Genomic DNA, 25412 nt, shown 5'->3' with positions numbered 1-25412 from the left:
AGCTCTGTTTAGGGAAGTTTTTAATGTTTGATGTTTTGTCACATTATTATTATTATTAGTATTATTATTAATTATTATTATTATTCTCTTGGGAGCTGCCAAGAGTGGCTGGGGAAACCCAGCCAGATAGGCGGGGTATAATATGATAATAAAAAATAATAAATAATTATCATAATTATAATAATAATTAATATTATCTTCCATGAATTTATCAATAGGAGCCAACTCCTAGGGGCTTAGGGGGCTTCACTCCCCCAATAAAATATTTGAGCCCCTCCCCCCAAGTTGATAGCCATTGTCATTCAAAAGGTGTGTGTACACTGTGTCATGTGATCAATTACAGAGGGCAGGGCTTATCTACCCCCCCCCATGGCACCCCTGAATTTATCTAATCCTCTGTTAAAGCTTTCCAGATTGGCAGTCATCATTACAAGCTCATGAGAAGAAGCCACCCACATACTTGTGATAGTATGACTGATATAGGAAATTAAACACAAAGGATTGTACCCAAGGAAGTTCTACCTAGAGTAGGCCCAATCTCCATTAATTAATTAATTAACTAACTAACTAACTAACTAACTAACTAACTAACTAACTACCATATTTTTCGCCCTATAGGACGCACTTTTCCCCCTCCAAAAATGAAGGGGAAATGTGTGTGCGTCCTATGGGGTGAATGCAGGCTTTCGCTGAAGCCTGGAGAGCGAGAGGGGTCGGTCAGTACCAACCCCTCTCGCTCTCCAGGCTTCAGGAAGCTCTGCGCAGCCCTCGGGAGCCCTGCGCGAAGTTGCGCTGGGCTCCCGACTGCTGCACGGAGGTGCCTGCAGTCCCGGGCTTCGCCCAGCTCCGCGCAGCCATCCGGAGCCCGGCGCGAAGTCGCGCTGGGCTCCCGACTGCTGCGCAGAGCTGCCTGCAGCCCCGGGCTTCGCCCAGCTCCGCGCAGCCATCCGGAGCCCGGCACGAAGTCACGCTGGGCTCCCGACTGCTGCACGGAGCTGTCTGCAGCCCCGGGCTTCGCCCAGCTCCACGCAGCCATCCGGAGCCCGGCACGAAGTCACGCTGGGCTCCCGACGGCTGCACGGAGGTGTCTGCAGCCCCGGGCTCCGCCAGCTCCGCGAAGCCCTCCGGAGCCCGGCGCGAAGTCGCACTGGGCTCCCAACGGCTGCGCGGAGCTGCCTGCATTCCGAAGCCTGGGACACGCTGAAGAGCGCGCCCAGCTTCGCGCACCTTTCTGCAAGCCTGGGGAGACCGGCGCGACTTCGCGCCGGGCTCCCTAGGCTTGCGGATAGCAGGCTGTTCTGGGGGCTGGGGTCGGGAGAAGCTCGGGCTTCCCCCGCGCCAGCCCCGTGCCTGGGAAAAAATAAATAAATTTCCCCCCTTTATTTCCCCCCCAAAAAACCTAGGTGCGTCCTATGGGGCGGTGTGCCCTATGGGGCGAAAAATACGGTAACTAACTAACTAACCAACCAACCAACCAACCAATTATTAACTAACTAACCAACCAACCAACCAACCAACCAGCCATCTCCATTAATTTCATTGGGCCAACATTGGCATACAGCACAATATTATTTAATTTTCTTGATATATTTCTTGCACTATAAAGTGTATTCAGTATTCTAAACAGAGCAAAAATAACCTAATATAGATTGCATAGAAAAGTTGCAATATTCCAAAATCCAAAAATCATGCCTGCGCATTTGTTTTAATCTATTTACATTTTCGTACCCCTGCCTTTTCTCAGATAGGGCTGAAAGCAGCATACATAAAGCAAAACACCCCTCCCCCAATTAATAATGAAATCAACAATTTTCAATATATGAAAAGCATAAGAGAAAACTATAGGGTTGTGCACAGATAAGATATTTACCTCCAAACTCACTTTCCTGAGTCAGGTGACGGGCAAAAACTTGGATGTCTTCCTCATTTACTGCAAGGTGGAAATCAAGAGAAGCCTTTCATTTTTTGTGTGTATTTTTGCAGAATTGGATGAAATTTTCCAGCATAGCAGTCTGTTCAGAGGGGGCAGAGCCTGCAAAATTTCAGTCAAAGAGATGCATTTTCTTTTTGTACTAAGTACCGTTAAAGTTTGAGTGTTTAAAAGAAAGATTTATTGCTCTTCTTTGTGCACAATTTGCCTGAATGTGACATCCCCCCATCTCCCCCTCCCCCCCAAATGTCTCAACAAATGAAACTGATTTGTAAAAATGTTACATGGAAAAAATACGAGAGACATTACACATACTTCTGTAAAACAAGAAAATCTTTAATAAAAAGAAAGAAAGAAAAGAAATCTAGTCAAGTTCCCTGCAAAATTTCAGAAGCATAGAGAAAGGAGTTGGGGGAGGGTGCTATGGGGGAGAACCAATTCTCCCCCATTTTATTTTAGTTATTTTGTTTTCTGCTCAGATTGCAGCAAAGCCACAGTCTTCCTGTCATTGTTGTGACTGGAAATTGAAAGAGAGACTGGGTCAAGTTGTTCTGTCTGGCAGCTTGAGGAATCAGTAACAGAATTGCACCCATTTCCTCTGCCTCTCTCCCTTCTATCTGCCTAGTGCTTTACACTAGGAGACCTTTTTGGGAGGTTTCAGTGCTGGTCTGTGTATCCTTGCATGGAAACAAATACTTTTGGTGGAGCAGTTTTTAATCTCCACTGAGCTGGGCATTCCAAAGGCGTGGTGCCACCACCAGTATGCCCTCTTTCTGATCAATATCCTATTGGCAAAACCTATTGGTGTTTCACAACTTTCTGACTAGTTGCAGGACCTTAGCCAGACCTAGCAAAGTAAACGCAGAATCCATGGAAGCAATTGGCAACTTGGCTGCAGACAGGATAGATGAAGCAGGAACCAGGAACTTGTAGTTAGGTGTTTATTATATACAGTGGACTATATACAGGAATGGGACGCGGGTGGTGCTGTGGGTAAAACCTCAGTGCCTAGGACTTGCTGATTGTAAGGTCGGCGGTTCGAATCCCCACGATGGGGTGAGCTCCCGTCGTTTGGTCCCAGCTCCTGCCAACCTAGCAGTTCGAAAGCACCCCTAAGTGCAAGTAGATAAATAGGGACCGCTTTATAGCGGGAAGGTAAATGGCATTTCCGTGTGCGGCGCTGGTGCTGGCTCGCCAGATGCAGCTTTGTCACGCTGGCCACATGACCTGAAAGTGTCTTCGGACAGCGCCGGCTCCCAGCCTCTTGAGCGAGATGAGCGCGCAACCCTAGAGTCGGTCACGGGCCTTTATATACGCAACCCTAGAGTCAGATGGGCCTTTATATACCTTTATATATACCTTTGCCTTTATATACAGGAACAAAATATGGATCTTTAGCTTGCTCTCTCATACACGACTCCCAACTCCCAACCTCCAACTCCTACACTGATACACAGAACACTGAACTATTCCAGTTAGTAGGCCATTAATTATCACTCCCTTGAGAGAGCTTGACCAATCATGGAGCTGTCTCCATGCCTCTGTATCACCAGGCAGACTTATTCCTTCAGATTGCCTTCTGGCTGTCTGCCAAACCTTAATTGACTCTGTGTGAGTAGCTGCACGTATTCAGATTCCCAACATATCCATTGTACCACAATTGGTAGAGGCACCGGGATCAGAGATCAGCTTTGGGCTTACCCGAGGCAGGCGCAGCCCAACCCGTTTTACCACCTGAGACGAAATGGGAATGTTCTCCCCTGCCTCCCAACCATGCGTATTGGTAGGCTGGTTTTGAAGACCTGAATCTACACCAGCCAGAAGCAATCAATCAATTGACGGACTAAACCAACTGACTGACTGATGAAGCTTCCAAATGACAGACGGGAAAGGGTAATGCAGACCCTCCCCCATGCCCTTTCTCCACTAAAAGTGGTAGGTGGGGAGTCAGTGATCAGTGGGAGACAGCCCTTTCTTTCTTTCTTTCTTTCTTTCTTTCTTTCTTTCTTTCTTTCTTTCTTATATCACCTTATACCCATGAATCTCAGGGCAGTTTACAACATAAAATTACAATACAGAAAACACAAAATTCATTATAAAAATAAAAGCAGAGACAACCCAATAACCCTCCCCCCTTCTATAACAGCACTGACAGCTTCAGGGGTTTCAAGCAGGAAACCTAGGCTGCTTCTGTCCAGAATGGATCTAGATCTTTGGACAATCCCAGAGATGATCCCTGCACCACGTGCTTTTTCAATCGGCCAGAGATGGGGCATTTTTGGTGATGGCATTGCATCTTCAGAATTACCATTCCAGGGATTCCTGCTCTACTAATCAGTGGCAGGGGTCAGCAAACTTTTTCAGCAGGGGGCCAGTCCACTGTCCCTCAGACCTTGTGGGGAGCCGGACTATATTTTGGAAAAAAATAATAATGAATGAATTCCTATGCCCCACAAATAACCCAGAGATGCATTTTTTTTAAAAGCACACATTCTACTCATGTAAAAACACCAGGCAGGCCCCACAAATAAGCCAGAGATGCATTTAAATAAAAGGATACATTCTACTCATGTAAAAACATGCTGATTCCCAGACTGTCTGCGGGCCAGATTTAGACGACAATTGGGCCAAATCTGGTTCCCGGGCCTTAGTTTTCCTACCCATGGTGTAGAGCAGCCTTTTCCAAACTGCGGTTCTCCAGATACTGTTCAACTCCAACTCCCACGAGTCCCCACCAACCTGGCCAGTGATCAGGGACATTGGGAGTTGGAGACCAACAATTTATGGAAGACATCAGGGTGGGGAAGGCAGTTGCAGACTATGCTAAAATGAATCATAGAATCATAGAGTTGGAAGAGACCACAAGGGCCATCGAGTCCAACCCCCTGCCAAGCAGGAAACACCATCAGAGCACTCCTGACATATGGTTGTCAAGCCTCTGCTTAAAGACCTCCAAAGAAGGAGACTCCACCACACTCCTTGGCAGCAAATTCCACTGTTGAACAGCTCTTACTGTCAGGAAGTTCTTCCTAATGTTTAGGTGGAATCTTCTTTCTTGTAGTTTGGATCCATTGCTCCGTGTCCGCTTTTCTGGAGCAGCAGAAAACAACCTTTCTCCCTCCTCTATGTGACATCCTTTTATATATTTGAACATGGCTATCATATCACCCCTTAGCCTCCTCTTCTCGAGGCTAAACATGCCCAGCTCCCTTAGCCGTTCCTCATAAGGCATCGTTTCCAGGCCTTTGACCATTTTGGTTGCCTCCTCTGGACACGTTTCAGTTTGTCAGTGTCCTTCTTGAACTGTGGTGCCCAGAACTGGACACACTACTCCAGGTGAGGTCTGACCAGAGCAGAATACAGTGGCACTATTACTTCCCTTGATCTAGATGCTATACTCCTATTGATGCAGCCCAGAATTGCATTGGCTTTTTTAGCTGGCGCGTCACACTGTTGGCTCATGTCAAGTTTGTGGTCAACCAAGACTCCTAGATCCTTTTCACATGTAGTGCTCTCAAGCCAGGTGTCACCCATCTTGTATTTGTGCCTCTCATTTTTTTTGCCCAAGTGCAATACTTTACATTTCTCCCTGTTAAAATTCATCTTGTTTGTTTTGGCCCAGTTCTCTAATCTGTGAAGGTTGTTTTGAAGTGTGATCCTGTCCTCTGGGGTGTTAGCCACTCCTCCCAGTTTGGTGTCATCTGCAAATTTGATCAGGATGCCCTTGAGTCCATCATCCAAGTCGTTGATAAAGATGTTGAATAAGACCGGGACCAAGACAGAACCCTGTGGCACCCCACTAGTCACTCTTCTCCAGGATGAAGAGGAACCATTGATGAGCACCCTTTGGGTTCGGTCAGTCAGCCAGTTACAAATCCACTGAGTGGTAGCATAGTCAAGACCGCATTTTACCAGCTTCTTTACAAGAATATCATGGGGCACCTTGTCAAATGCCTTGCTGAAATCAAGGTAGGCTACATCCACTGCGTTCCCTTCATCTACCAGGCTTGTAATTCTGTCAAAAAACGAGATCAGGTTAGTCTGACATGACTTATTTTTCAGAAATCCATGCTGACTATTGGTGATCACAGCATTCCTTTCTAGGTGCTCACAGACTGTTTGCTTAATGATCTGCTCCAGAATCTTCCCTGGTATTGATGTCAGACTGACTGGGCGGTAATTATTTGGGTCCTCTCTTTTCCCCTTTTTGAAAATAGGGACAACATTTGCCCTCCTCCAGTCTGCCGGGACTTCGCCTGTTCTCCAGGAATTCTCAAAGATGACTGCCAGTGGTTCTGAGATCACATCTGCCAGTTCTTTTAATACTCTTGGATGCAGTTCATCTGGCCCTGGAGACTTGAATACATCTAAACTAGCCAAGTATTCTTGTACTATCTCCTTAGTTATTCTGGGCTGTGTTTCCTCTGCTGAATCATTTGCTCCAAATTCTTCAGGTCGGGCATTGTTTTCTTTATCGGAGAAGACTGAGGCAAAGAAGGCATTGAGGAGTTCAGCCCTTTCTGTGTCCCCCGCATTTCACCATCTTCTCCTCTGAGTGACCCCACTGTTTCTTTGTTCTTCCTTTTGCTACGAACATACCCATAAAAGCCTTTTTTGTTGCTTTTAACCTCTCTAGCAAGCCTGAGTTCATTCTGTGCTTTAGCTTTTCTGACTTTGTGTCTACACATGCTGGCTATTTGTTTGAATTCCTCTTTGGTGGTTTCCCCCCTTTTCCATTTTTTGTACACATCCTTTTTTAATCTTAACTCAGTTAAAAGTTCTTTAGATAGCCACCCTGGCTTCTTTAGGCACCTTCCATTTTTCTGTCTCATTGGTATTGCCTGAAGTTGTGCTTTTACTATCTCCCTCTTAACAAACTCCTAGCCATCATGAACTCCCTTTCCTTTTAGTATTACTGTCCATGGGATCTCACCCAGCACTTCCCTAAGTTTTATGAAGTCGGCTTTCTTAAAGTCAAGAAATTGAGTCCTAGTATGCTTGGCTGCTCCTTTCCGCTGTATAGTAAACTTCAGAAGAGCATGATCACTCGCGCCTAATGATCCTTCCACTTCTACCCCACTAACCAGGTCCTCAACATTGGTTAGGACCAGATCTAAAATGGCTGTTCCTCTTGTTGCTTCTCCCACTTTCTGGACAATGAAGTTGTCTGCAAGGCCAGTGAGGAATCTGTTTGACCTTATGCTCTTGGCTGAGTTTGACATCCAACAAATATCCGGGTAATTGAAGTCCCCCATTACTACTATCTCCCTTCCTTTTGCATGCTTGGCCATCTGTTCCAGGAAGGCATCATCTATGTCCTCCGTTTGGCTTGGGGATCTATAGTAAACTCCCACAATGGAGTTTTGAATGGAGCCAATGATCTTACTAATGCAGCTTCTTTTCTCCCTAAGATGGCAACAATTGAAAGTGGCAAGACAGAGGGTCTTCAAGGAATGGTTTACAACATCTCCATTCAATAGCTGAGCTACAGGATCTTTTTATCTAGCAGTATTTTTTTAAGTTCTTACAATTCATAGAGGATATGGTTATCATTGGCTATTAGCCAAGATGGCTCTGCCCTGCCTCTATGTTCAGAGGCAGTAAATGCTTCTGAATGTCAGTTGCTGGAAGCCACAGGAAGGAAGAGGGATCTTGTGCTCAGGTCCTGTTTGTGAGTTTCCTATTGGGGGATCTGGTTGTCCACTGTTGGCCATTGGCCTGATCCAGCAGGTTCCAGTGATGATAGTGATGATGATCATGATGAGGATGAGCATGTTATTATTTCTACCCCCAGTTCTGAATGGGTTGCTCTAGCCACTCTGGGAGGCTTCAAGCATATACAAAAACATTTGTTGTTGTTTAGTCGTTTAGTCGTGTCCGACTCTTCGTGACCCCATGGACCAGAGCACGCCAGGCACTCCTGTCTCCCACTGCCTCCTGCAGTTTGGTCAAACTCATGTTTGTAGCTTCGAGAACATGATCCAACCATCTCGTCCTCTGTCGTCCCCTTCTCCTTGTGTCCTCAATCTTTCCCAACATCAGGGTCTTTTCCAAGGAGTCTTCTCTTCTCATGAGGTGGCCAAAGAACTGGAGCCTCAGCTTCAGGATCTGTCCTTCCATTGAACACTCAGGGCTGATTTCCTTAAGAATGGATAGGTTTGATCTTCTTGCAGTCCATGGCACCCACCCTGTGGAACGCCCTTCTTTCAGATATCAAGGAGATAATTAATTATACAACCTTTAGAAGACATCTGAAGGCAGTCCTGTATACAAAAACATAATTAAACATTAAACATTAAAAACTTCCCTATAGAGGACTGCCTTCAGATGTCTTCTAAAGATTGTATAAGACTTATCTCCTTGATATCTGATAGAAAGGCATTCCACAGGGTGGGTGCCACTACTGAGAAGGTCCTCTGCCTTCTTAGATCATAAAGTGCATGCAGATATGAACCCGTACGCCATGGGTTCACCTTTGGACTTGCAGCAAGTGGAATGGGAACTAGCACCTTGGGACAGGCTCTTCAGCAGAGAGGGCAGCTTGTTTTCTTCGCTCACACCTTGCTGCTCTCTTTGGACACTTTTAGGCTGCTAATGCTGACAGGTGGGTTGAATTGGATATAGCACAAACTGATCCCTAAGAGCCAGATGTACTTTGTAATTAGGAAGAAGTGTTTTAGACATTTATCCAACTTTTACAAGAGCTTTCAAAGGTTTGTTTAACCTCTTTTTGTTTGTGTGCAAAACCTTCATTTAATACCCTTTCAGCTCTAGAAGATGCCTGTGAAAAGAATACCAACTTTTAAAGCCCCTCCTTTCCCGCTAAATACAAATGCCTCTGAACCTCTGAACACCTCTGAATGATTTGAATTGCCTCTTAAAATTCTGCATCTTCTCCCTTACACCCCTTTTAAGACAGGAAGTGGTGGTGAGCTGCATACTTTGACTATGCACTGTGTGAAGAAGCAATTCCTGCATTTGCAGGGGCTTGGGCTAGATGACCCTTGGGGTCCGTTCCAACTCTCCCATTCTATAATTCTGTGAGCATGAACACTAGAACTGTGTGAGCTATATTTGTCATAATATCACATAACATCACAATTTTGATGGCATTTAATTATCCTTTCGTTGTGGTTCTAAAGTGTGCAGGATGTTTGGAACTGACTTAAGTATTTTGCAAGACACTTGCTGATTCAGAATGCATGTGGCATTTGTGTGATAGAGAATGAGAGAGAGGCAGAGAATGGTGACCGTTTTGATTCCATTCTTCCTGGGCTCCCTTCCCATGAACCTTGATAAAATCAGGCCTGCTTCTGGATGGACTTTGCCCGGATAAGTCTATAAGGACATATAGAAAATATTTGAGCGGTTCTCAGCTCTAGCTGTCTAGAAAGCAACCAGATCATGACTTTTTTTAATGAGGCAGCACAGGGTTGATGCCTTGGCATTCTGTGGAGGGAGGCCCAGTACCTGTACAAATCAAAGGATCCGCGTGAACAGCCTTTAGCTTCATGCAGGAATGGTTCATTGTGTTTCTTGGCCTGTGGGCTTCTCTTGCTCGGTGATTCTGTGACCTCAAGAGCTGGCACTGATGTTCCTCTTACCGCCAAACTGCTGCTATGCACACAGGTGAGGGACTTGCCTGCAATCAGCATTGCTTGAGGGCTTCTGATTAGAGAGAGAGGCAAATATGCCAATTTTGGTTCCTCAGTTTGGTGAGCCAGTGTGGTGTAGTGGTTAAGAGCGGTAGTCTCGTAATCTGGGGAACCGGGTTCGCGTCTCCGCTCCTCCACATGCAGCTGTTGGGTGACCTTGGGCCAGTCACACTTCTTTGAAGTCTCTCAGCCCCACTCACCTCACAGAGTGTTTGTTGTGGGGGAGGAAGGGAAAGGAGATTGTTAGCCGCTTTGAGACTCCTGAAGGGAGGGATATCAAATCCAAACTCCTCTTCTTCTTCTTCTTCTTCTTCTTCTTCTTCTTCTTCTTCTTCTGTTTTTCATTTTTCTAGGCATAAGTTCAGTTCTCCACATTTTCACAGCATTTTTAAAAAGTCAATGAAAATTCATCAATTCACGTTTCAGATTCTTCTACCTTTTGCTAATGGACATATGCCTGTATGCAATTTTGCCCAAGGTACACTTTTTTTTTGCAGAACAATTTCCCCTAATATTATGGATTTTTGGATGCTGCTATTAGGAATATATGTATATTTATGCACACTTCACCCCTATCTATGCATTTTTGTGCATGTGCCATGGCTGAATAACATTGCAAAATTCAGAGAAGTATGGATTTTTAAGAATGGGTTTCAGTTTCTGTGTATTTTGGAGAAGTGCACATTTGGTAAGTTCACCCAGAGGCAGAGCTAGCTGCTCTGGCACCTGGAGCGGTGCACCCGTGGGCGGGGTGATCCACTCACGGGGGTTCCGGTGCCCATGGTGATCCCGGGGGGGGGGTGTGTGGCACGGCGAGCACAGAGGCAGTGGCGCACGTGGCAAGTGTTTGTTTGTTTGTTAAATTTATATCCCACCTTTTCTTCCAAGGTACATGCTACTTCCCAAAGGCAGATCTAGGGGAGTGCAACTAGTTCAGTCATACTGGGTGTGGAGCTTCTAGGGTGCTACAGCAAGCGCCAAGGTCCACCACTGTTTTCTCACCCCTCATTTAATTCCCTGTGAGGTAGGTTAGGCTGGCAGGCAGTGACTAGCCCACTGCATCACATTGCCTCTCTCTCTCTTTTTTAATTTTTTAATTGATTTTCCAATATAAATTTATAAAACCATACCAAATTTTTTTATCACAAATATATTCTTTTAGACTTCCCTCAGTTCTCCTGCGAATCTTCCGTTTTGATTCTTTCTTTACGCATTTCCTAATTTAATATTGCCTTTTATCAAACCTTCCCCCTCCCTATTCCCTTTTTTACAATACTCCAGATATTTTCACAGAGCTTCTTGCAAACCCACAAGCGTTATTTGCTCATCGCATATACTTTTCAAATAATCTGTAAATTTACTCCAGTCCTCAGTGAACCTGTGATCCCGTAGATTTCGGATCTTTCCTATTAATTTATCAAGTTCTGCATAATCCATGAACTTCATTCTCCATTATTCCATCGTCAGTAATTCTTCTTGTTTCCATTTTTGGGCCAGTAATATTCTTGCCGCTGTTATTGCATATTGAAAAAGTTTACAATCCTTTCTATTTCATTTCCTACCATTCCTAACAAAAATGCCTCTGGTTTCTTAACAAATGTATATTTCAACATCTTTTTCAATTCATTATATATCATTACCCAGAAGCCCTTCACCTTCTTACATTCCCACCACATATGGTAAAAAGTTCCTTCTTTTTCTTTACATTTCCAACACTTATTACACATTTTATACATTTTTGCTAACTTTACAGGGGTGATATACCACCTATATATCATTTTCATAACATTTTCCTTTATCGCAGTACAGGCCATAAATTTTATGGATAATTTTATCCATTCATTTAGCTGTATATTGTATCCAAAATCTCTGGCCAAATGTATCATAACCGATTTAACTTCACCTTTAGTATACCATTCTAGCAGCAGTTTATACATCTTTGATAAAATTTTGTAATCATTATTTAGCATTTCTGTTTGAAATTTCGATTCTTTTTCAGCCAGTCAGTTCTTTCTTTAACTCTTTTTACCACCAGTTGCTGCCAGAAAAGTTTTTTAACAAAATAAAAATGGAGAAGAAAAACTTACAATCCTGTTGCGCAGTTACTTTTAAAACCGAAACTAAAAAACTCCTAGCGATCCTTTTCCCACGGTCTCATCCGTTTCACCAAAAAGACTTCAAACTATATTAAACAGTATCTTTCCACTCCTCCTTTGCTCTCAATATCCTTATTATTTAAGTATATGTCCAAATATTATAAAAACAGAAGAAAAACCGCTTGTGGTAACTCACACTCCACTCTCCTGCGTTCTGCGAATTCCCTTTGCGTATAAGTTCGATTTCAGATGAAGCTGACCTCCTTTTTCTTCACTTCATCTGTTCCGAATCCTTTCCCAATTAAAATTTTCGTTAAAAACCTCAATTTAGGTCTGAAGTTCTTATTGGTTGAGAATCGATCGCTTTTCTGTGCAAGCCTGGGGCTGCGCTTTCGGAGGGTAGAAAATGGCTTCCCTTAGCCTGCTTCTTCACTCCGCCGTACTCTTCACCCCTTTTAAGGGCTACCTGACAGCCGGGTGGTCCGCAAAAAGGCTTTGCCGGGAACCTGGCCCCCTGGATTTTCCTCCAAGGGGGAATTGGGGGCTGTGGCGCCCTTGCAGCACCCCTTTTTTCCTCCCAAAATCTTGGAATTTCTCTCCGAGAGTATTCCCGCTTGCTTCTTGCTCCGCAATCAACTGGAAGTCGCATCACACTGCCTCTCAAAAGTGCATGTCTGGCCATCCTAGTTCAAGAACTCCAAATAAAAACTCCATTTTTTCTGGAAAAAATGTGCAGACCCCCTCCCATCTAATTTTTTAGTAGCAACTATCCAGACTCTGCCCCTTCCACCCTGGAGATGTTGCCTTCTATAGACGAAGGGGTGTTGTGGAGCTTTTAGAGACACCAAAGCTGCTCTTCCCCAGCAGGAGTTGGCAAAGTCTGCACCACCCAATATTAGCAGCGGTGCCCCCCCTAGTGCAGGGGGGCTGTCCTTTGCCATGCCTTCCCCTCCCTGTGTGATGTACAGTAGAGTGACTTTAACACAGAGGTATGTGAGCTGCCCAGCTCTGCCAGGTGGCTGCAAGAAGGATCCAGGGAGGCCAGATTTCCAAAGCGTCAGCAGGAAAAGGTCACTTGCTTGTCTCCTGTGCTCCCCTGGGACACATTTTTGCAGGCTGCAGGCAGAGGGGCTGCCTGAGCACCAGTGGCTGGGCAGGTGTGATGCCTTGTAACAGCCCAGAGGCCTACTATTTAACTCAATTTCAGTCCTGCTCTTCAGCCAAAAAAGTTTCCCAAGATGGTTTACAAATGCCACTGATAAAACAGTCCCTGCCCTTCAGCTTTTACAGTCTCAATGCAAAAGGAGATTGGTTGGGGAGGGAAGAGGGAAGCAAAAAGATTTATTAGCCACAGAGTAATTGTGATGATCTGCTGGAATGGGAAGATTTCAGGGACAAGAGGAGCCCAAAGTTTCTTCTCTTGCAGCAGAAGGGAAGGAGAGGCTTTGCAGACCCTCTTCCCTTCCCACCCCTCCGCCCATTGGTTGGAGTGGCTACTGCAGGTAACAGCGAACAGGGAAGCAATGCTTGGCCAGAGTTTGGGGTTTGAACAAAGGAGTGTTGCCACCAACAAAATGATTGGAGGGTGTTCCTTGATGGTCGGCAAGAGCCTCTTTATGGGAGCTAAATGGAAAAGGAAAGGAATAGATTGTTTCTTGATAGTGATACCTCTGTGGGATATTATGGATGGAGAAAAGCGAAGATGCATTCCTTGACTTATAGGGAAGAAGCTGACTAAAAGTATCTGTGTGTGTCTGTGTGTGAAGCGCACTGCTGTGGTCCTCATAATCACCCTGAATCCTTTCTGCAGAAGCCTGGATGAAAAGAGAAGTCTTTATTTGAGACCAGAAGGCCCCATAGCAAAAAGGGGTCCTCCACACCTCCAGCATTAGGGAATTCTGTAGCCAGGGTGTCATTACCAGTGCTAATTTTCTAGAAAAAGAGGTGCCAGAACTCACCACAAACACCTCCCTTGTTCTCTTATAATGGTAATTGTGCCCACTTGAGTGTTGCTGGAACTGAGTTCTGGTGAGTTCCGGCTGAAAAAAAGATCTGGTCATTACCAAGAAGACTTGATCCTGTATTTCCACACAGCAGGCTCCACCTGTTTTATTTATATTTATTTATACGCTAAATTTGTATACCACCCTTCATCTGAGAATCACAGGGCAGTTTACAATATAAAAACACAGACATGCTTAATATAGCCCCTCCCAGCTCTGCAATTCTATGATTCTATAGTAACACATAAACACAATAACACTCCCCCTAAAAGCACATAGATGGTTTAATTAGCCAAAGGTCTGGGAGAGGAGAAATGTTTTTGCCGGGCACCTAAAAATATGTGTGATGGGATGATGAGCTGCTTGTGCATAAAGTCCTAGTCCCTCAGAGTTTGGCTAAGTCCACAAACCTCTGTCTGTGACGGAGCTCCTTAAGCATGGCTCCATCAGTCGCTCGTAGAATCGGACAGTGGGCGTTTACGGAACTTCTTCCAGCATAAAAGTTCCTTAACGGAAACGCGTCTTCTGGACTCTCGGCGTGACAGTTTCCGGCGAGGAGTGGGTGTCCCTATGGGAGGTCCTGAAACCTCCCCGCTATTTTCGCTGGAAGTGTCTCTGAGCCCTCCCTCCGACTCACTTTCCCTTGGAGCTCTTCCTCTCCCCCTGCTGGTTCCCTCCTCAGCTGATAAGTCTCTCTCAGCCTCTGTGAGCCCTTTCACCTCCTGTTTCTCCGATGGCAGTTCCCTGACATCCACCTCCCCTCCAGGGCCCCCTTCACCACCTCCCCTTCCCTCCTCTGCGGGAGGCGAGGGAGCAAAACCCCTGAAAGAACCTCCCTCATCTTCCGAAGTTTCGAACACTTCCCTCCACCGGTTGCTGTTTCCGGTTTCTAAGTACTCCTCCTCATCGGAGTCTGTTCCTTCTTCCAACTCCGATTCCCTGAATCCTTCCAGTTCCTCCTCCTCGTCGGTGGTGCCAAAGTACTCCCTCCGGAACCTCGCTACTGGCTGAGGTTTCCTGGGGAACCTTTGGTGGAACGTTTCGATCAAGATCTCGTCACTGACCTCCTCTGCCGTCACCCAGGTGTTTTCCGACTCCGGTTCCCCTTCCCATGCGACCAAATACTCCACCCGATTACCCTTCCACCTGGAGTCGATGATCTCCGCCACATGGTTGCTGCTTTCCCTTTCTTCTAAGACTGGCCCCCGTGTGGAGACCCCTTCACCTTCCCCCCTATATGGTGACAGTAATGACCTGTGGAATACTGGGTGCAGTTTCATGTGGTTTGGTAACCGGAGTCTGAAAGCCACTGGGTTGACCTGTTGAATGACCTCAAATGGTCCCAATCTTTTGGGTCTCAATTTCTTGCAACCCCCCTTGAACAGCAACCCTTGGGTTGACAGCCAGACCTGACTTCCCACCCTAATGGTTTCACCTTCCCTTCTGCTCTTGTCTGCCTGCCTCTTATATTCTTCTTTGGCCCTTTCTAAGTTGAGTTGGAGTTGACGATGGATCGCTTCCATTTCTTCTACAAAATGTTCGGTGGCCGGGACACTCCATCTCTCCCCTCCTCCCCCTGGAAACGCCCTGGGGTGGCACCCATAATTAGCCAAAAAGGGGCTCATCCCGGTGGACACATTCTCCGCATTATTGTAAGCAAATTCCGCTAGCGCCAACTTTTCGACCCAATCGTTCTCTCTGTCATTGACATAACACCTCAGGTATTGTTGGAGGATACCGTTTGCTCTCTCCGCCTGCCCATTGGTCTCAGGGTGCCTGGCAGTCGAAAAATTGACCTCTACATGCAGTAAGCTCATAAGTTTCCTCCAGAACCTGGACGTGAACTGTTTCCCTCTGTCGGAGACCACCCTCAAGGGGGCGCCATGCAGCCTAAAAATATGTTCTACAAACAATTTCGCTGTCTCTTCTGCCGTGACTGCATGTGAGCAAGCTACAAAGTGGCCCATCTTAGTTAACAGGTCTACTACGACCAGTATGGCGGTTTTCCCCTGGGATTTCGGCAGATCAGTCATAAAATCTATCGATACCGCCTCCCACGGTTGTTCTGGTGTGGGTAACGGTTCTAATAACCCCGCTGGCGCCCGCCTTTCTCCTTTGGCTCTCTGGCATTGGTCACACCCTCTTACATACTCCCGTACATCCTCCCTCACCTTGGGCCACCAAAATTCCCGGGTCACCAACCACATGGTCTTGTGTTGCCCAAAATGCCCCGCTGTGGGGTTGTCGTGCAGCTGTTTGAGTACTCTCCCCCTCAATTCCCCTTCGGGTATATAAAGTGCCCCTTTGTAATACAATACCCCGTTTCTTTCTTCAAAACCTCCGGGGTCTTCTCCCTCTCTCCTTAAACCTCTGAGCTTATTCTGGGCGTATTCATCATTCACCGTTCCCTCTACCAGTTCCCTTTGCCCCACCCAGGCCGCCCCACACACCCAGCGGTCCTCTGGGATGATATGTCTCTCTTCAGGTGCTCCCTCCCCCTCCAAATATTCAGGTTTGCGTGAGAGAGCGTCCGCTCTGACGTTTTCTGGACCTGGCACATAGCAAATTTCAAAATGGAATTTGGAGAACTCCTGGGCCCACCTCACTTGTCGTTGGTTGAGCACTCGTGCCGTTCTCCAATACTCCAAATTCTTGTGGTCCGTACACACTTGCACCTTATGCTGTGCACCAATTAGTAAATGTCTCCATCTCCGGAATGCTTCGTGAATGGCGAGTAGTTCTCGGTCATATACGGTGTAGTTCCTCTCGGATTTGTTTAGCTCACGCGAAAAGAAGGCACACGGTCTCCACTCCGACTTATTCTTCCCCGGCTGAAGAAGCACCGCCCCCACCGCCCGGTCTGATGCATCAGTTTCCACTCTCATTGGTTTTTGTAAATCCACATGCAGGAGCTGTTCTTCCGAAGCGAATGCCCTTTTCAATTCCTCAAATGCTTGCTCCGCCTCCGCCGTCCAAACAAATTTCTTCTTGCTGCTGAGACAGTCCGTGATGGGAGCTGTTAAGTGGGCAAAGTTCTTGATGAACTTACGGTAAAAGTTCCCAAACCCTAAGAACCTTTGCACATCCTTTTTCGTTTTCGGTGTCTTCCATTCCAGCACCGCCTGGACCTTGCCTGGATCCATGGCTAATCCCTTGTCTGACAAGCGGTACCCCAGGAATTCCACCTCCTTGGTGTGAAACTGACACTTCTCCAATTTCACCCACAGCTGGTTTGCTTGCAGTTGGCTCAGCACTTCCCTGACATCCTTTACATGCTGCTCCTCATTCTCTGAATATATCAACACGTCATCTAGGAAGGCCACGCAATTCTTGTAGAGCAGAGGTCCCAGGACGTGGTTCATGAACGATTGAAAATATGCTGAGCCTGATTGTAATCCGAAGGGCATAACTAAATATTCAAAAGCCCCCAAAGGGGTGAACATGGTGGTTTTCCATTCATCCCCTTTCCTTATCCGTATCAGGTTGTATGCCCCTCTCAGGTCCAGTTTAGTGAATATCTTTCCCTTCCTCACCCTGGTCAAAATGTCATCAATTCTGGGCATGGGGAAAGCCACTGGTTCTGACACTGCATTTAAGGCTCTAAAGTCCACTACAAGTCTGGGTTTATCCGTGTGTTTTTTGTCCACAAAAAACACTGCGCTGCCCCCCACCGCTCTGGACTCTCTGATGAAGCCTCTCTTCAGGTTTTTATCAATAAACTCCCTTAACTCCTGCATTTCCCTGTCTGACATGGCGTACAGCTTGCCCACTGGGAGCTGGGCTCCAGGGACCAGGTTGATTTGGCAGTCAAAGGCTCTATGTGGTGGTAGTTTATCTGCTTCCCTTTCGCTGAAGACCTTGCTCAGGTCAGCGTATTGTTTGGGCACCTTCCCTTTGTCCGTTACTTCCGTCCCTGCTAGAAAGGCTTTTGCCCCTTCCGGCGCCTTTCCCTCTTTGCAGTGTTCCAGGCAATGTGCTGACCCAAAGGAGACCACTCTCTGATGCCAGCCCACTAGCGGATCATGCAACGCTAGCCAGCTCATTCCCAAAATAACGGGAGCCCCTCCCAGGGTGGCCACATTGAACGCTATCCTTTCGGTGTGCCTGGCCACCCTCATAACCATTGGGACGGTCTGTAGGCTAACTTCTCCTCCCAACAGCTCCCTCCCATCAATCGTGGTCACCTGCAGGGGGTTACTTAAAGGGAGTATCTGTATCTGGTGTTCAGCTGCAAACTCCTTACTCATAAAATTACAGGAGCTGCCTGAGTCCAATAGCGCCTTTGTCTTTAGTGGGTGTCCGTTTGCCAGCTCTAGCAACACCTCTATCACTAGGGCTGGTCTTGGAGGTTCCGGCGTGGGCACTTTTACTGCTCCTTGGCCTGGCTGCTGTGCCCTGACGGTGGCAGCCAGGCGTTGGCTTTTACTTGCTCCTGGACTCCCTCCTCCTTTCCCCCAACAGCTCCCGCCATCCCTTGCCATTCCTTTCTTTGTGGGCAGACTCTGGCAAAGTGACCTGGCTGCTGGCAGAGATAACATTTCTTGGTGCTCTTCCCCTCCTTCTTCCGCCCTTCACTGGGATTTGAAACTGCGCGCGCGTGCGCTGTTCCAATTTCCATCGGCTCTCCTGGCGGGAAATTTGGCTCCGGAATCTCTGGAATGCGGAAATCCCTCCAACGCTCTCCTTTCCCTTCCCGCTTCTCCAAGGCTCTCGCCTCCTGGCGCGCTCCAATGGTCAGCGCTGATTTGGTCAGCTGGTCCATAGACTCCGCCCTGGGCGCCCGGGAAAGTTCGTCTTTCACCGCCGAAGAAAGCCCCTCTTCGAAAAGCATTTGAATGGGTTCCGCCGATAGGTCCCACCCCAATTTATGTATCAGCATGGTAAACTCAGTCCAGTACTCACGAACCGATCAGCTCCCCTGTTTACAAGCCATCAACTGTCTGCGCACCACTCCCTGCTCAATCTCGCTGGAAAACATCAAATCCATGGCGCGAAAAAACTTCCTCGTGTCCTTCAGCATTTCACTATTCCCTGCCATCAGGGGTCTAACCCAGTCTCTCGCCCCCCCTTCGAGATGGCCAACCACAAACGCCACTCGCGATGCCTCGTCGGGAAAGTCGTCAAACTGCAGATTGAGAGCATACTGCATCTCTGTCCTAAAGGCTTGATAGTTCCTGGGGTCCCCCCCAAACTTCTGCACCAATCCTGGCATCTTTCTTGCTAGTGGGGCGCCTTTTGCCTTTTCTGCATCCTGCGCCCTCCTTTCCTCTAGCCTCGCCGTTTGCAGCGCTAGCTGGACCTCCAACACCCGGTACCTTTCTTCCAGGCTTGGACCCTCTCCAGCTCCTCCTGCTCCCCCGGTTCCGGCTGGGTTGCTCATGATGCCTCTCTGCACAAGCTGCTTTCAGGGACTGTCCGATTGCTGTGATGGGATGATGAGCTGCTTGTGCATAAAGTCCTAGTCCCTCAGAGTTTGGCTAAGTCCACAAACCTCTGTCTGTGACGGAGCTCCTTAAGCATGGCTCCATCAGTCGCTCGTAGAATCGGACAGTGGGCGTTTACAGAACTTCTTCCAGCATAAAAGTTCCTTAACGGAAACGCGTCTTCTGGACTCTCGGCGTGACAGTTTCCGGCGAGGAGTGGGTGTCCCTATGGGAGGTCCTGAAACCTCCCCGCTATTTTCGCTGGAAGTGTCTCTGAGCCCTCCCTCCGACTCACTTTCCCTTGGAGCTCCTCTTCTCCCCCTGCTGGTTCCCTCCTCAGCTGATAAGTCTCTCTCAGCCTCTGTGAGCCCTTTCACCTCCTGTTTCTCCGATGGCAGTTCCCTGACAATATGTAATAAAGGTGCCAAGCAAGCCTCCCTGGGGAGAGCTGCTTTATTTATTAAATAACTTTAGAAACGGATTATAGCCTCCGTTGATAGTCTTATGCTTCATGAATTTGTCATGGGAAGTCATTATAGAAGATATGTATTAGGAAATTATTATATTTAGATGTATTGTGTTAAAGGGTTTTTATTTATTTGTTGTATGTTTGTTTTTTTGTAGAAATTAATAAAGCAAATTATATATATATATATATATATATATATATATATATATATATATACACACACACACACGCACACAAACATACATACAGTGGCACCTCAGGTTAAGTACTTAATTCATTCTGGAGGTCCGTTCTTAACCTGAAACTGTTCTTAACCTGAAGCACCACTTTAGCTAATGGGGCCTCCTCCTGCTGCCGCGCTGCCGGAGCACGATTTCTGTTCTTATCCTGAAGCAAAGTTCTTAACCTGAAGCATTATTTCTGGGTTAGCGGAGTCTGTAACCTGAAGCGTATGTAACCCAAGGTACCACTGTGTGTGTGTGTGTGTGTATTCTCTTTTAAAGCCATCCGCCATCCAAATTGGTAGCCACCACTGCCCAATGCCTCCTGTAGGAACGAGTTACATAGGTCGGCATTGTGCCGTGTGAAGAAATCCTATCTATGCCGAATAGGGCTATATCTTTTTTTACAACCAAATGTTCCTGCAGCTTAGTTAGATGAACTTTTGCCTAAAAACAAAGGAATGAACTGTCATTTCCAAATCTTTAAAAAAAGGTCACCCCAAAATCAATAAATCAATATTTGTATCTGTAACTGTATAATGTATTATGTAACGTTCATAGCATATACATGTATTATAATACAGTCATACCTCGGGTTGAAGTAGCTTCAAGTCAAGTATTTTTGGGTTGCGCTCCGCGGTGACCCAGAAGTAACAGAGTGTGTTACTTCCAGGTTTTGCTGCTCGCGCATGCACAGACACTCAAAATGACATCACGCGCATGTGCAGAAGCGGCAAAAAATGACCTGCGCACGTGCAGATGCGCAGTCGCGTCTTACGTTTACTTCAGGATGCAAACGGGGCTCCAGAACGGATCCCGTTCGTATCCAGAGGTAGCACTGTACAGGAAAAACAGAGCTTGCAAATTTTCTAATATTTGTACAGTGGTACCTCAGGTTAGGTACTTAATTTGTTCCGGAGGTCTGTTCTTAACCTGAAACTGTTCTTAACCTGAAGCACCACTTTAGCTAATGGGGCCTCCTCCTGCTGCCGCACCACCGGAGCATGATTTCTGTTCTCATCCTGAAGCAAAGTTCTTAACCCGAGGTACTATTTCTGGGTTAGCGGAGTCTGTAACCTGAAGCATATGTAACCTGAGGTACCACTGTACAATGTTTTGTACATTGTACATCACTTCTTATTGCTTAGAATAAATCTTTGTTTATGCTGCAAGCACCATAAAGTTCCCCCATCACTTTCATTGTGTGATGTGCACTTATTACTTCTGAATATCTGGAATACGGATGGCTCCTGCTTCCAGGATTCTCCAATACAGTTTTAGGAGTTCAAGGTGGAAGCTACACACATATAAAAAATGCTGTGAAAATGCTTTTTTAAAAAAAATTCAAATACATTGAATTTGGATAGCTCACTGTTGCCATCTAGGGTCACATTTATATTTTGCACTACACAACACATTTAAAAAGTTTTATTTGCAGCTGTATAGCTGAGTCCCCAGACACCTGTAAAAGTTCTAAACAGTTCCATAAAGTTTTTAAAAGTGCTATTACTTATGATTAGTCTCAGGGGACTGTCATCGGAACAGGGGAGAGTGGTAGGGGAATACAGAAAGCCTCCGACGCTGCTGAGCAGCAGCTCCTCGTCCAGCGGTGGGGAAAGGGGGTAGCCAGGCGAGGGGAGGGCTCGAAGATGCGACTGAGAGCCCAAGCCCTCACCTAGCCCAGCTGGCCAGGAAACAGACATGCCGTTTCAGTCGCCCAGCTTGTGCAGAGGGGTGAAATGTACGGAGGGGTGTCTAAGTTCTTATGTTAGGGGGGAAACCGGAAGGGGCCACTCCCGGAATCTGCAAGTGACTAAGACGGACATGAACTTTGGGGTTCTGCACTGTAAATAGTTTGCACCAATAAAACCTGTAAAAGACAGGTCAGAGTCCTGCCTGGTTACTCGCGAGCAACCACCACCAGCACCTGACAAGTAGCAACGTTACATATACGGTGATTCCAACTTTTCATTTCGGGGTGACCTTTTTTCAGAACTAAGAAGAATTAGTCCCTTTTACAATATTTCTAAGCAAAAGTTCATCCCGTTATGATACAGGAAAATGGGTGTTTTTTTGGGGGGGGGGAGGAGGAAGTAAAAAAGTTACAACCCTAGTCCTGACTCTTCATTGGATGTCCAACAATTCTACTGTTAGGAGAGATGGAGAAAATGTTTTCTCTATCTGCTTTCTCCATTTCATGCATAATTGTGGGATGTAAAAATGTAGTGAAGTACAACATTCCTACAGTGGACATTTTAGGGGATGTTTTGTCCCACTCAGGAGAAGACTTCCTATTTCCTCCTGAGCTGGGACAGACTTGAAGAGTGTGAGGTCTATTGTACTAGCATGGAGGAGCCCATGGCCTCCATGTTCAGATCAGTTTGTCTTCTCCATTTTGTATGTTGCTGTGTGTTTGGAGAAGTGACTGCTTAGTCGTAGTCACTTGGGACTAACTTCTTTATGGAATAGTTCTAGTTGTTATGTAACCTAATTCTGCCTTCAGGGATATGTCTGTGAACCTGAATGAATCTGAGTAAACTACTTTTATATTAGCATTAATCAGGTTCTTGTGTTTATTCCTTTTTAGAAGGGATTTTACCAGGAAGGAATCTTTAATAGTAAGACTCAGATGAGTCAGCAACAAGCTGATTGCTGCGTAATTTAAAAAGGGGGATGTTTGGAACTCTGCTAGAATATGGAACTTGCTAGCGCAAGTTAGGAAGGATATCATTAAATAATATATCCTCTCCTGCCTCCCTAATCATCCCCACAATAATTTTATAAGCTTCTATCTTGTTGTCTCTTACTTGCCTTTTCTCTAAATTAAAAAGTCCCAAACACTGCAAACTTTCCTCATATGAGAGTTGCCCCATCTCCTTTATAATTTTGTGTGTGTAAAAAAATGGAAAAAGGGAGGGAAGCTCTATTTTGCAAAAAGTTTACAATGGAAACTTAGAGCTGAATCTTCCCCATCCTTTATTATTTACGGCATGAACTGAATAATGCTAAGAGGACTTGGAATTAAATTTAATTGGAAGTATAATTGCTTATTTATCTTCAGTTGGACAGAAGAATGAAAGGAGTCTGCCAAGGAACTGATAAGGTTCATTACTGAGTCATCTGCAGCTTTATTTTCATCCATGAAAATCTGTTTTTTAAAAGTACATGTTGCCAGTGTGAGGGCCCTGATCCAGACTAGAACCCCAGTGAGAGGGACTCTTTACCCATCTCCCTATAGTCATAATTTGCCTGTCTTGCTTTTGGGTCTGGAAGCTGGGAATGGGTAAGACAGGAGAGCGCTGTCAGTGTCCTTCTTTCAAAAACAAGGTACCGTATTTTTCTGTTTATAACATGCACCCGTGTATAAGATACAGCCACCAATCACCCACCCAATCGCCGCTGCAGCAGTCAATCGCTAGCAGGCCTTGCTGCAGCCACGACTTGCCACTTACAAACTCATGCTCGCAGCTAACACTAGTCGCTCGTACCCCCTCTGCACTATCCGTGTATAAGATGTGCGCCCATTTTTTAGATTTTTCTATAATAAAAAAACATTTTCTTATACATGGAAAAATACGGTATTTATTTGTATTTATAGCAAATGAAACATTTTTTTCATTATAAGGTTTGACACACATTATCATGGCAGAGAGTCTTCACTATAATAATAAAATAGCATTGATATAATAAAGGGGATGCATCTTACCTGTTCAGAGCTTAGAATTTCCTATGTTCAAGTATAATGCAAACTAGGTTTACAATGTTTTCAGTATAACCTTCTCAATGTTTTTATATTGAGTTTTGGTATTCTAGTGTTCAGTGAATTTATATCAACATTCCATTGTGTCTGCAAATGGGTGGGGACAGGATAGCTCAGGATGGCGTTCGCTGCCTTGCAAGAGGCTGTTTTGCCCTGACAGGTGGCGTATAACTTTATTAACTAAATAAATGTCTGTATAGTCCTGGTTCCATTCCAAATCACAGCCTTCACCAGCTGCTGCTTTCCATGATATCCAGGTTCTTCATTTGGTAATGGGATGAATGTCTCAGCTGAGCTGCATTAAAAAATTACCTGTCTTAAGAATAAGAGAGGAGAGTGCTACTGCTAGTTTTTGTCTTGTGCATGTGTTCTCTTAATAGTCAAAGCTAATGAGTATAGATTAAAGGTTTTGCATTGAAAACAGAGAGATCAACTTTGTTGCAGTGGTGGAAGTGAAGACAAAGAAGGGTTGGGTTGCCTGCTTGGCTTATTTTCGTTCCCTCTTGGGGTGCAAGCTGCACCCTGTGTCATCACATAGATATGTAAAAGTCTTTTATTTTTTCAGTAAAAACATATTTATTTGCCCAGGCCCGCTACCTGATCACACGCGCGCGCGCGCGCGCACACACACACACACACACACACACACTTTTTGCCCTGAGCTTTCCCCATGAAAACCTGTTCTTTAAAGCTGAATCGGAACAAACATCAATTCAGGTTTGCTCTGACTGAGCTTTAAAGAGTGGGGTTTTGTGGGGAAAGCTCTGGAGCAAAAAACAAAAAGGGTGCTCAGACTGTGAGCTTTAAATCCTGAATTATGCCGGGAAAAAGCAAATGAAAAGTAAGTGTGGTCATGCTGTTTTTATAATGACTGCATAGTATTATTTTGTTTGGTTTTATATTTTACTCTGTGCTGTATTGTACTATGTACAATGTACATAGTACTATGTACTATGTACAACACATTGTACTATGACCTGGGGCCATGGTAGGATGTAAAAACTGAACAATTCAGGTTCTACCCAGAGTCTCTCACCTCACCCAAGAAAAAACAACAACCCTGTAGAGTGAATGAAATGGTTGTGTTTGCAGATGTCTGAAAAGTCTTTCTCTCTCTTTTTCTTCCTTGCACTATGTGTGTTTCTGGTCCTGAGGCAGGCCAGTGTCCTCATCTCCATAAAGCATCATTCCTTGTGTCTCATCTTTTGAAGCACCATAACCTCTGAGCCACCCTCACCACATCAGCATGGCCATCTCATCACGTCTGGCTCTGTGGGAACAAAAGGAAAGTGCCATTCCCCTACCACACTGTTAGCCCTTCTGCATGCAGAGAGATTGGAGCCTATGGCATGAGGGAGGAGCTTTGCCCTCTCCTTGAAATCCAGGCCTTTACAAACCCAATGAAAGCACTGCAAATGTCTTCTGGTTCCCTGTTGCTGTGGCTAACCCACGCCCAATACTAAATAGCTTATCACCAGCACAATTTAATTTAATTTTAGATTTTTGCTTTCCATATAGAATTCTGCTGCTTTTGGTTTCTTCTTCCGGGCTTCTCTGCTTAGAAGTCTCCTCCTGTATTTGCCGGGAGGCTGATTCTAATCCTCCCTGCCTCCCCAGAATTGAAGGCAATTTGAAAAAGGAGATGTGCCCAGTCATCCCACATTACCTCTGGTCTAATGGGCTGGCAGGTCCTTGCATTGCTTTAAAATTTGCAACCTGTGTGCATGGGAGGAAAGAAATCGTTATGTGTGCAGCATGGAAAAGTATCCTTTTCACCATCCTTTTCCCTCTTGAACCCAATTGCCCACCTGCTGCCAAAGTTGCTTTACAGGGTTTGCATGTGCCAATTTCACCC

At 45.8% G+C, this 25412-nt stretch overlaps 1 protein-coding gene across 3 annotated transcripts in view; it reads left to right on the top strand.

The window, feature by feature from the left end:
- MYO18B (myosin XVIIIB) overlaps positions 1–25412 on the top strand; it is a 288747-nt gene that overhangs the window by 7339 nt on the left and 255996 nt on the right. The gene's annotated exons all lie outside the window — the stretch shown is intronic.

The sequence above is a fragment of the Podarcis raffonei genome, chromosome 16, assembly GCF_027172205.1.
Source record: "Podarcis raffonei isolate rPodRaf1 chromosome 16, rPodRaf1.pri, whole genome shotgun sequence".
NCBI classification, from domain to species: Eukaryota; Metazoa; Chordata; class Lepidosauria; order Squamata; family Lacertidae; genus Podarcis; species Podarcis raffonei.
Note: the sequence above shows the minus strand (reverse complement) of the source record. Positions and strands in the feature narration are given on the sequence as shown.